This window comes from Acanthopagrus latus, chromosome 18 (assembly GCF_904848185.1).
Source record: "Acanthopagrus latus isolate v.2019 chromosome 18, fAcaLat1.1, whole genome shotgun sequence".
Classification (NCBI taxonomy): Eukaryota; Metazoa; Chordata; class Actinopteri; order Spariformes; family Sparidae; genus Acanthopagrus; species Acanthopagrus latus.
Window position 1 is genome coordinate 12,268,711 of NC_051056.1, and position 11,490 is coordinate 12,280,200.

Below are 11,490 nucleotides of genomic sequence, written 5' to 3' on the forward strand. Positions count from 1 at the left end.
AGCTGCGCATTAGAATTCAAGAGGGAAGGAGAAGGCCGCGTGTCTTGAAAAAGTAAGGGAGGCGGTGGAAGAGGGCTGGATGGACTTCAGAGTGTGGGGGAGAAAATGAGGAGAATAAAGACAGAGACAGTCAAGGAGTGCTGTGTTAAAGTCCAATTTAAAGTGAGAATATAAATCCCATCTAAGTAAGTATTTCCCCTGAATGTATCAGGAGGTGGGAAGCTTTTTTGCAGACCCTGAGACATAAAAAGTCAGTGTGTATAAAGGCTTGTGTGTGTGTGTGTGTGTGTGTGTGTGTGTGTGTGTGTGTGTGTGTGTGTGTGTGTGTGTGTGCGTGTGCGTGTGCACGTGTGTGTGTCCTTGGTAAAGGGCCAACACACTGACAGCTTAGATTTATAGGTTTAATTGCCATAGGTAACCATGCAGTCAAATAAGCTCTGAGAGATACGGCCCAGCATCACACGCACGCTCGCGCACACACACAAAACACACGTGGACACAGAGTCTAAAATGTATGGACGGACACACACACATATTGCGGCAATAAGTGTCGATTAGCCCTGACTGGAAATCTGACCTGCTTCTAACACTGCAGGAGAAGCTGCGATGACTTTAAAGGATCACTATTGTCTTCTGCTTAAATAAGTGTCAATAACTGTAATGTTGAATACGTGTTCAACTGTGTCAGGGAACATTTAAAGATTACTGCCATTAAAAATTCACTTGTTACCTTACTGCGTAATCTATTGAGGAAGTCATCAGAGTACTTTAGAGTTACCACATGTTATAGTATAATGCCTTTGTGCCTCATTGCACATGTGGGTTATATTGTCCAGACGTCGTGTGGCCAACTGTACGCAAACCTTTGAATGTATTGACTCTACGGACATTTTGTAGCCTTCAGCCCACAGTCGGTAACTCTGCAGCCTAACAATAGACACATTATAACATCTACAGCTCTTTATTTTGCTAACAATCTGACAGTGAACTGGGCAGTGGCAGACAGTATCGGGAACAGCTGTTTCAGCTGAAACAACACAACCGGGCGTCTTATAGAGTTTTATATGTTGTTTTAAATGCAACTAATGAACCCAAAAACTACGAGCGCTTACATAGAAACGATGAGAGCCCAAACACGATGAGATAACCGATTAAACTTAACCTGTGATGTTGTTCTGTACATTTTGATCCAAAAATTCACAATTAATTTAATATTTCCACAAACACACGATGACACAACTGTAGGTTTACCTTAAGCTGACAGGCAGCCACCTGCTGAGCAGCAGGAGGGACACAGAAAAATTGTGCAAATGCTTCAGGGATTTTATTCTCTTAATTATTTTTTTTCTATTGATAGGACAGCTTCAGAGAGATGACAGGAAACAAGATGGGGGACGGGGGTTGAACCTGGGCCGCTGCAGCGAGGACAAAGCCTCTGCACAACCACTCTACCAACTGAGCTAACAGCCGCCCAGATTGTATTTTGTTTGTGTGGCGACAATAGGAAAGGAATCACTTTTATGACAAACTAACTAATGGATTACTTGAATCGCAGAACTAACACGTTACATAACTAAAAAGTAATCCAAGTACTCTGACGGGTTACTTTGTCAGAATTTAGCCCTGATGCTGGTGCTCAAAGATTGTAAAGTGAAATAAAAGTGAATGATAGTAAAGTTTGATGAGTGTTAATAATATTGATGTTAAATAAGTGATAAATAATGGTATAGTTAAGTAAGTGTTCGATAAATTTATCTCCACATCATCACAACAGCTCAGCTAAAACACTCTGGATTTATTCTCTGTGATGTTTCAAAAGTGTGTTTAGACAGCTGAGTAGAAACACAGCTAATGTAGCATGAGCACTAGAGCCTCATGCGCACTGCCATTATTGATTTTTACATGTGGACTGGCGCTGTGATCAAGACGGCCAGCGTGCGAGTTTTCCCATGTGAGAGCCGGCCGGCTGGCTCAGCGGTCCCTACACGCTGGCAGAGTTTTAAAGTTGTCTGAAGCTCATTATCTATTGCCACGATATATTCTCACAGACGATGTGAATAGAGAACTGTGCGTCAGGATGTTTTTTTTTTTAAATGAAGTGTCTGATTGAGAAGAGGAGAGTTGATTTTAAATGGGTATGTATTTAAATCAAATGCAAACGCTGGAGTCTGGAGTCAAGATCTTAACTTCAGATCTTGGGAAGTGAATCAAATACTAATGAGAAGAGATTTTATTAATGTTACTACTGTTTTGAGCAGCAGTAAAAGGCTGGTTTTGCATGTGAGCGGGCCAGCTCCGGTCAAAACTTAAATTAATCTCTGTAACCTGGCTACATGAAATGCTGGTTATCCATCAAACACAAGCAAATAGTGAATATTATGGCAGACCTGTGACCCCAGCATGATGAGATGGATGAACGGCTCGGATGCCTGTCTTACATCTAAAGTTGAAATAATATTTAATCAACATGTAAACCGGTAATAGCGTATTCTCTTGCGAATTAGGTGCTAGAGGTTTGATATAACAATATAGAATGATACGCTGGGTATTTTTATCTTAAGATCATATGCTGTCAGAACAAAACCAACTAAAGTTCCTCTGTAAAACTGAATCATTTGCCGTGAGTGAGAAAAAATGTGTCATTAACATGAAATATTTCGGTAACACCTCACTTTACAAGTCAGATTTCAGTAGGTGTTAATGATTAATTAACATCTTTTAAATGTCTTTGAAGTGACCATTATAATAAGAAACGTGTCACAATTAGCATCCAGCATTACTTGATGATTATATTCTAGTATTTTTCTAAAAGCAGTTGTTTCATGAATTAATTTCCAGGAAACTTCCAGCTACTTTCTGCCCAACGTCTGCATGTCAGTAAAGTAAAGGACGTTTTCTATCCATTTATATATACTGTTGGGGTAATTATTGCGGTCATTTGGGGGTAACTTCAAAGAAAGAAAGAAACCACCTCCTCACCGTGACATTTCTGGACCTGCAAAATGAACTGCCTCCAATTTATTGTGCAATCACGTGGAAAGGTTTTACATTCAAAGGGTTTAATATATTTAAAGGTTGCACAATACATAATATCAAATTCTCTGATTGTAATAAATGATTTCCCTGAACACTCACCTGAAAATGTGTTCATGAGTCCCTGCATGTCTCCAACACTGTAGACTTGTTCCAACCTTCCTCAGGGTCTGTTGGCTCCTCACATGACCAGATCAGTCCTGACATAAGAGGTCATGGCTTTAGATGCAAAAGAAAGACATGAATAAACAGGTGAACTTGTTTGAGAAACTAAACTTCATGTCAACCTTTTTGTGGCGCTGTACGCACGAAGGCTTCCAGCTCTACTGAACAAGACGATGATGATGTTTCAGATTTATTTTCCAAAGTAGCCTGTAATTGCTTTAATAGACATTTCACTACAAATGAATTTTGCCCTATTTTCGAAACCACGAGTTTCCCTCACCCACTACCATCGAAGAGTTGATTACAGACATTCAACTTCATTAAAAGAAACCCAATCAGAAAATTAATTCCCCCTCTTTCTCTCTCTGTCTCTCTCTCTCTCCCTCACTGTGCAGAGCGGCAATATTTAATAGATTGCCGCCCATTCTTTGCTGTGTGTTTAACAGTCCATCATCCATTAGCTCATAGCTGCTTATTGTTGAGGGTCTTGGGAGGCGACTGGAGCCAATCCAGGCTGACGCTGAGTAAGATGCAGGTACGCCACGGACAGGTCGATGCAATTTAGAGTCCCCAGATAACCTACGCCGCTCGTCACAGAAGGGCCCTGGGTTCAAACCCGGAGCCTTCTTGCAGCGAGGCGACAGAGCAAGCCGCTGCAGAAGTGATTGTTAAAACAGGGGAGGGCTTTCTGCACAGCTCCGCGGTTCACAGCTCCAGCGGCGCTAACGAGGGAAGAGCTCGTCAGCTCTAATTGAATGACTCCTGATTAGACTGGTTTCACATTGGCAGCCAACATATCACATCTTGTCTGACTTCTAATTGGTTGCTTCCTTGATGCTTCCGCGCGCTCTGGAGACACACATTTCCTCAGTGTGGAAAAAAAAAGTCAGTGGAGAGACAAAACATCCTGGTTCCCTGCAGAGGACGAAAAGACGCAGTGTCCTGCTGATAAAGGTGATGACATCCAATGGGGGGAGGGGGTCCTTCAAAAGGAACTTTTCAATCTCACAGCTGCTATAGTCAGTATTCTTACAGTAATGTATTGAATGAGACATAAAACAATCTTGTAGGCTGCACACAGTGATGAACCTACGGAGAATGACCTGAATCAGCAGCTCCCCTCTGCTGTAGCTTCGGAGCAACTTTCAGCATAACTGTGGATTTAGCTGTCTGCTGCCAACTTCACTGACTCGGTTTCGCTCTCACAGCAGCAGGCAGCTGTTGTCGCTCGCCTGCTGCAGGTGATTTAAAATGCATCAGGCAGTAATCTAAAGTCCAGGGTCCAGAAAGTGATATCACAGACACCGCGTCCATGTTGTTGACAGTCTTTGTGTGGGACAATAAGAGGCTTTTTTTTCCACTGAGCATGTTTTCAAGCTGAGAATTTGAACTGTGCAGCGTTTGTTCTTTTTTAGCACTTTTCTTTATTAAAAACAAGAGCATAACCCCAACAAGCTGGCAAACCCCAGATGGCAAGGATTGTGTTCTTCTGAAAAATAAAAGCGTTCCTCCCTCATTTTTTCTCACCGCCATTTTGTAACAACAGCCATTAAAAGTGTTGCGTTTTTATGTGCTCCTCAACAGGCACTGTTAAAGTTATGCACGTACAACCACAGGGGTATATCGGGGGGGACATGACCCCTCAAATCCTGGAATTAACATGATCTCCCCCAAACTTATCACTGAAAACAAGACTGTAATTTCAACATCTGACCATAAAGCAGGTTGTCTCTGTCATACATCCAATCTACTTCCGGAGGTGTGTTGCTGAGGACCCAAGGAAGTGCAGTGTTGAATTTGGTGCATTTGGACATGTGACATGTTCCGTATTAATGACTGTTTAATAAACTGCAGCAGTGGGGCGGTGGGGTCAGTGCCCTGGCTTCATGGCACGTGATCTCGTGGGGAGGCAGACGTAAACAAAATGTAGATTAAAGTGCTGCAACAACTTGCTGTAGTAATGTGTTGCAGTGAGAAAAAAAAACAAAAGCAGAAGGTAAACTAGTCTGGATGAGAGTGGAGACAGTCAACAAAAGCTTTTCTATTCTTCAGAAGGAACTGGAGGTGAGATTTTTCTGTCAACGTTTCTGTCAACAGCAACATGAGCCCCCTCACATTACCAGATAACTGGTAACACACAATCTAGTGGTTCAAAAAAGGATGCAATCGATATTTCTATACTTCTCACATTTAACACAATAAAAACACATGTAGAATTGTCACCAGTCTCAATTTTCTCTGCACTGGATTACAGTTTCTCTTTATGTTAGCTTGTGGGTAGCTTGCTGGTGAGCCACAGTAACATTAGCCAGTAAACTGCAGCTGTTTGAATTCGAGTCATGAACATCGTCCCAGTGGGATGTTGACCCAGTGTGGGCCGGTCGGTCTGCTATGTTTTTTTGTTTGTTTGTTTGTAGTTGTTCTCCCTCCAATCAGCCGCCAATTGGCTACTGGGGGCTAGCAGTGTTACCAGCATCGCCACATATAATTAGTCTATTGTTGGTCATTGTCAATCAATCATGGGCTGGCAGGTTCAGAGAGCCCTGACAGTGCTATAGTAGTAGTGAGCGTCTTTGAATAAGACTTTGGATAAGAGGAAGAAACACCCGGTGGTGCTGAGAAACAGCAATTAAAAAAGTTGAAGTCTCTGGAGGTGGAGGCTTCTAATGTTCAAAGTTGACAGACTTTTTTGATGCCGGGACCACCAACCTGCCAGCAACCACAGGTGCTGCTGCACCCAGAGACGAGGGAGGAGGACCTAATGATGATGAGTGAGTGGAGGCAGACATGGTAAGTAATGTTAGCCTGGAGCTGGCTAGGCTACATTTTTGAGACATGTCCAAAACAAAGTCAAAAACGTTTTTACATTGAATGTGATGTGACCTAACTAACTGCATACTGATGAATGCAGCTACCGCTAATGCTAACGTAGCTCCTCAGGGATTGAAGCCGTTGTTTTTCTAACTTTGACAATCTACATTAACATGTGACAGCATATTAGCCCAGAGTTGAAGGCCTGTGACTGTTGGTAGTTGTGGTTGATTTTGTTCAGAAATGTCAATTTGTGATATTATGGGTTTTTATTGTTCAGCTGATTTAGCTAAGTTAGCTAACAGATGCCAACGTCAGCTGTCTCTTGTTGCCATAGCAACAGTAAACATTCACGTGGACTGGTGAGCTGTAAATAGAGATGCAGAATCAAGCTGAAATACTTGATTTTTTTTTTTTGCATTTGAAAACACTCGTAAAGTGTCCTAATGAAAACACGACAAAGCCATGTGACTATCTTGTTCATAAATGATGGTGTCAGGCCTTTTTGTAATGACACAGTGTGTGTCATCAAAAAACAGATACTTTGGCGTTTCGCCATGCTAACAGGTGGATACCCTGTCCTAGGCCTTGCTTATAAAATACCTGCTTACATTATCCCTCACACAGGTGGCTTGTGAGCGCACATTTTCAATCCTGAAGTTTATTAAATACAGACTCAGAAGCACCCTGTCATCTGACAGATTGGAGTCATTTATGTTGATGGCCACAGAGAAAGACATTCTCATGGCCTTGGACTCTAATTCGGTGATAGACAGACTTGCAGAAAAGAGTGAGCAGCTTAAAAAGCTGCTCCACTGATAAGGTGAGAAATATTTAATATCATTGTTATTATCACAAATTGTCATTGTTAATCAATTACAATCATTATGGATGTAGTAATTAATTATTTGACATTTTTATGATTCTTTTCAGAAGTTTTATTGTGCTTATGTGTTGATCCTTAATGGTGTGATCATGTACATTAAATTATCAATTATTCTCCATTACAGGTTGTTCTGATATAGTTGAGGAGTTGTTCTCCCTCTGTTCTATATGTGGACCTGTTCTCTCCTTTGGGACCACTGTTAGAATTTCGCAAGTTTATCATGTATTTTTTAATGTTGCATAAATTCATACTTCATAATTATAAGAATTAATTAATCAATATTCTTTTTAAAGTTTTAAAAGAAACACACATCCAAAAAGTTTTCAACTCTAGGTGCAGGACAGAGGAAAACATTTCCTTTATTTTTCAGACTTTATGTTTCCATGTCCCTCTCATGTAGACCACTTGACACTGAGGAGTTGTTCCCCCTCCGTCCATGTTCGAGGACTTGCTCTCTCTCTCTGCCACCATTCTCTGCCTTTACTGCACCAAAGTTTGGCTGTTGACTCTCCTGTAGTATGGTGAGTTTATAATTTATGTTATCTGAAAACATAACATTTCTGAAAACATACTTACTTTGGGATGATTAGAGACATCCTGACCTGCTAGAAGTTCTTGTATGGTGCTTGCGTCATCCATCATATCTGAGACCTTCATCTTGACTTTGTGAGTTTATTATGCAACTTGTTTTGTCTCAGATTGGAAAAAAGTTTGATCATGATTACTTCCTTGTTGAAGATTTTCATATTGATGATTTTAATTTTCCAACATCTGCATATCTTTGAAGTTCAATTAAGAGTTATGGAGGTAGGCCTTAGGCCTCTTTTGAGACTTTTAATTCATCCTTCATGACAGATAAATTTGTTCAGTAGGTGTCACCACTTCACAAAAAGGTTACTCGGCTGCATGTAGTTGTCAGTACACCCACCCCGAGTCTGGTTCTGGGTTCTTCCCTGCAGTCTCGCCCCACCCCTTGTTATAACTTCTGTGGTGATTTGACACAATAATGAATAAAGATTGATTGGTTGATTGCTGTAGCTGTCAATTTTAGTCCTTGACTCTCCTTTGTAGTATGTGTGAGAGAAGACGCCACAAGATTTGCAGACTTCTATGTTGTGTCTGCTGATAACGTAGAGGACTGGTCTAGACAGAAAATGCCAGGGCTGAATTTTTGTCCCAGTCCACCCCTGTTGTACAGTCACAGTTTGGTTTGGTTTAGGAGAACATTGTGGTCTTGGTTAAAATGATTACATTACCTCTTTAACTTCTCACAAACGTACGTACATTACCAAAGTAACTTTGCCTTTGTACATTACCTAAGTGATGTAACTTCTCTACGTTAGTATGTTAAAAGTACTCACTGCACCATCTTTCCCTCACTTCCTCCTTTGCAGCTGCAATAATTACACCAGCTGCTAGAGGTCGCCACCTAATGACGCAAATATGGGTCGTCATAAGCTGCACCCATTTTTTAGCCTGTGAAGACGGGCTCCTCATCAGCAGAGTCACAGCACTACGGCATCTCTCTCAGGAACTGCTCTTTTAAATTTCATGTGGGTGATGTCACCTTTTCGCCCCCGGCATACAACAAATGACACATGGCTTGTAAAGAAACACTGTATCAGAGCATTCAGTTATTAGATAGCGTCAAATGCAGCGGCTGTTATGGACCTCACATGTTGACCCGTTGGTCGCAGGTGTAACTAACAACATTAATTGCGTTGGCATCTCATCTAGGTGTTCCAGTGTCGCGGTCCTGCTGTGACATAAGCTGTCTCACTGACATGGCCTATGTAGAATGAAAGCATAATTACTGTTACCACAGCGCAAGTCGCTTTGCCTCCGACTGTTGCATGCAACAAAATGGCAGCAGCTCATTATATGTGTGCAGTGTCGCTCTGACATGAGTAACTTGCCGTCTACGCAGGCTAGCATGTGAACTAATAAATAAGGATCAGCCTTTAAAGCTGAAATACATAAATGGATGTGTTAACTTCATCGTGATGACTAATGCACTAACCACTGTGTCCATTTAAATAAAAACTGACAGTTGTGTTCACATTCAGACCATGACTGTGTCTCAGTCCATTATGTTGAGAAACAAAATGTATAATTTCATCTGAAGCTTCCAGCTGCGGCATGCTATGACTTTCCTACAGCATCTCTACAATGTAAAGCTGGCCAGATAAAATACTGTAAGCGGCTTAGTCGCCTCAAAAGAAGGAGACAGCCGAGTCTACAAAATTAATTTGGCCGTTGAAGAGCGTTTCTGGTGAAAAACAGCTCCTCTGAGAAAATTCTCTTCTCGAGCCGCTTCCTCAAGTCCTTGGGAAGCGAGTACACTACAGTTTGTTTACTATTCCTGGGTTCATTCACATATAATAAACACGCACACACACTAACACACCAATGCACACACACCCTTGAGACAAACCCTCGTCATGATGCAGCTGAGCTCAGCGGTTTTCTGCACACACACACACTCTTCCCCCCCTAATGTAATTGTGTATGTCGCCAACATAAACAGAAAGGCAGTGTGACCTGCCAGAATATGAGCCCATGGCGGTAATGCGATTACTAGCGTACGAAACATAATGACAGACAATGAGAGTGAGACAAAGATAGAGTGGTTTGGAGAGAAGGATCAGGTAGGACGGAGGGAGAAAAAGGCAGGAGAGCAGCAGAGAAAAAAACAGTAGGTGAACAGTAATGTAATTGCTATTAGATCAATTTGATCATGGTCAGAGATCAGCGCTCCAGATGATAAATATTGATCTGATAGAACCACTGAGGCAGAAATACGGGCTGACATGAATACAGCCAGAGTAGAGGAGAGCGGCAACAGCTGCACTGACCCGGAACTCAATCTCAAAACACGACCATGACGCTCCGATACACCTGCTGTACACCACCTGCTCAGCACCAAACAACCGGCACACAAAGTTAGCAGCTAGGTGGTGAATAAAGCGGTGATTACAGCAGCTACAGAGTCGTATGCTGGATGTGCATCAGGAGGTGGTGGAGACCAAAAACAGAGCAAAAGGTAGAGTGCATGTTGGGGTTCCATTAATGAAGTGTGTAAAAAGGCAATCGTTTTCTCTAACAAATTTGATATACCAACTTAAAGGTGACCTCAAGGTTATATCTGGAGACAAAAGTTACATTTGTGTCATAAGGATCTTGACCTGGTAAGCACGTGCATTTGTTTTGAAAACAAGTGCAAATTAAAAATTAAAGAGGTATGAATGGGATGATTCAAAACAGATCTGCAGGTTGAACATTATATTCTCAACATGATGATGTCACTCTACATTTAATCGTGTGGTCAGTTGTAACAGACTAATCTAGGTACATGTGCAGCTGTAGGAGGACTTGTTACCTGACCTTCGAAACGAGGCATTACTCGTAGTAGTGCTCCAGTACTTAAACAAATAGCAGTACACCACTGCACTCAATTCAACCTCAACAGTCTGCCATAAAAATACTTTTGATATACATTTATGTCATATGTGGTCTCATTTTAATAATGGTTGCCATAGGATCATTGACACTGAATGTCTTGGATGAGAAGTGAAATGTCTTAAAGAAAACTGAAACACATCCAGTTGCCTATGATGCAGCACTTGGACTAGCAGGCGGTTGAGGACAGTAATGTGTGTGCCACCGTCCTGCTACACACAGAACAGGGACCGATGATAAAAATGATTGCTCCATAGCACTACTAGTGGTAAACCACTCCATAGGGTGCCTTTAAAGGCGATCACATGTCAGTGTGGTGTTGATAGTTTGTTTGTGGCCAAGATAAGTAATTGTAGGTTTTAATTTGGCAGATAAAATCATTTTTATGTTTTACAATTACGGACAACAATCAAATATACCAATACAAATAGATCATGAAGAAATGCTGAACTGTGCCCCTTGGAGCAAATGTGAATGTTGACGTGTTCAAAGGATGCAAATGAGACCTAACTGGAATGAAAAGCAAGCAAAGAAATGATTGCAAGAGGTGAAAATGCCAGGCTAGGCATGTCAAGTGCTCCCCTGGTCTTTGGGAAATTTTTTGACTTTTCATTTGCGGCACACAGACTTCACTTCAAGCCGAGTTCAACACATGGTTCTGCTTGATTGCCCAGAAATTGAAAATGGTGAAAAACTCAAAAGGCATGAGAATGAATTCACACCATATTTCAAAATGCAATTACAAGGCTTTTAACCGTTTGTGTTGCCCGGACAGACCGACTCTGTGGAATCACGCACAAATTAGGAAATGCTCAGTTCGGTTTAAATTCCGCCAGCACCAAAGAGCAAGGCATTGCATTATCTGCTCCAGAGGAGAGAAGATACAGCAGGAGGCAGGGGAGAAAACACAGAATAGACTGGAGAGGTCCCAGAGGAGCCCCCCTCACTACTCCGCAGCTTTACACGTCTGCTGTGGGTGAGCACAAAATGAGTTACAGCAGGGTGGTGTGTGTGTGTGTGTGTGTGTGTGGACGGGCAGCAGAGTGTACAGTGTTTGTGCAGCACACACGGGAATACAGACACAAACACTGGAGAGGAGGTTGTCATCGTAAGTTACTAAAAAGCACAAAGTCAAC

General features: G+C 41.8%; 1 long non-coding RNA gene across 2 annotated transcripts; it reads left to right on the top strand.

Moving 5' to 3' along the window:
- The first annotated feature begins 5,560 nt into the window (after positions 1-5,560).
- Positions 5,561-8,960, top strand: LOC119007405. 2 transcript variants are annotated; one of them, XR_005071122.1, is made up of 4 exons: positions 5,561-5,988; positions 6,637-6,832; positions 7,296-7,416; positions 8,290-8,960. It is a non-coding gene; the product is annotated as an uncharacterized LOC119007405 (long non-coding RNA). The 2 variants fall into 2 exon arrangements; XR_005071123.1 differs by lacking the exons at positions 7,296-7,416; positions 8,290-8,960 and adding an exon at positions 7,020-7,103 and having other exon boundaries at positions 5,574-5,988.
- The last annotated feature ends 2,530 nt before the right edge of the window (positions 8,961-11,490 follow it).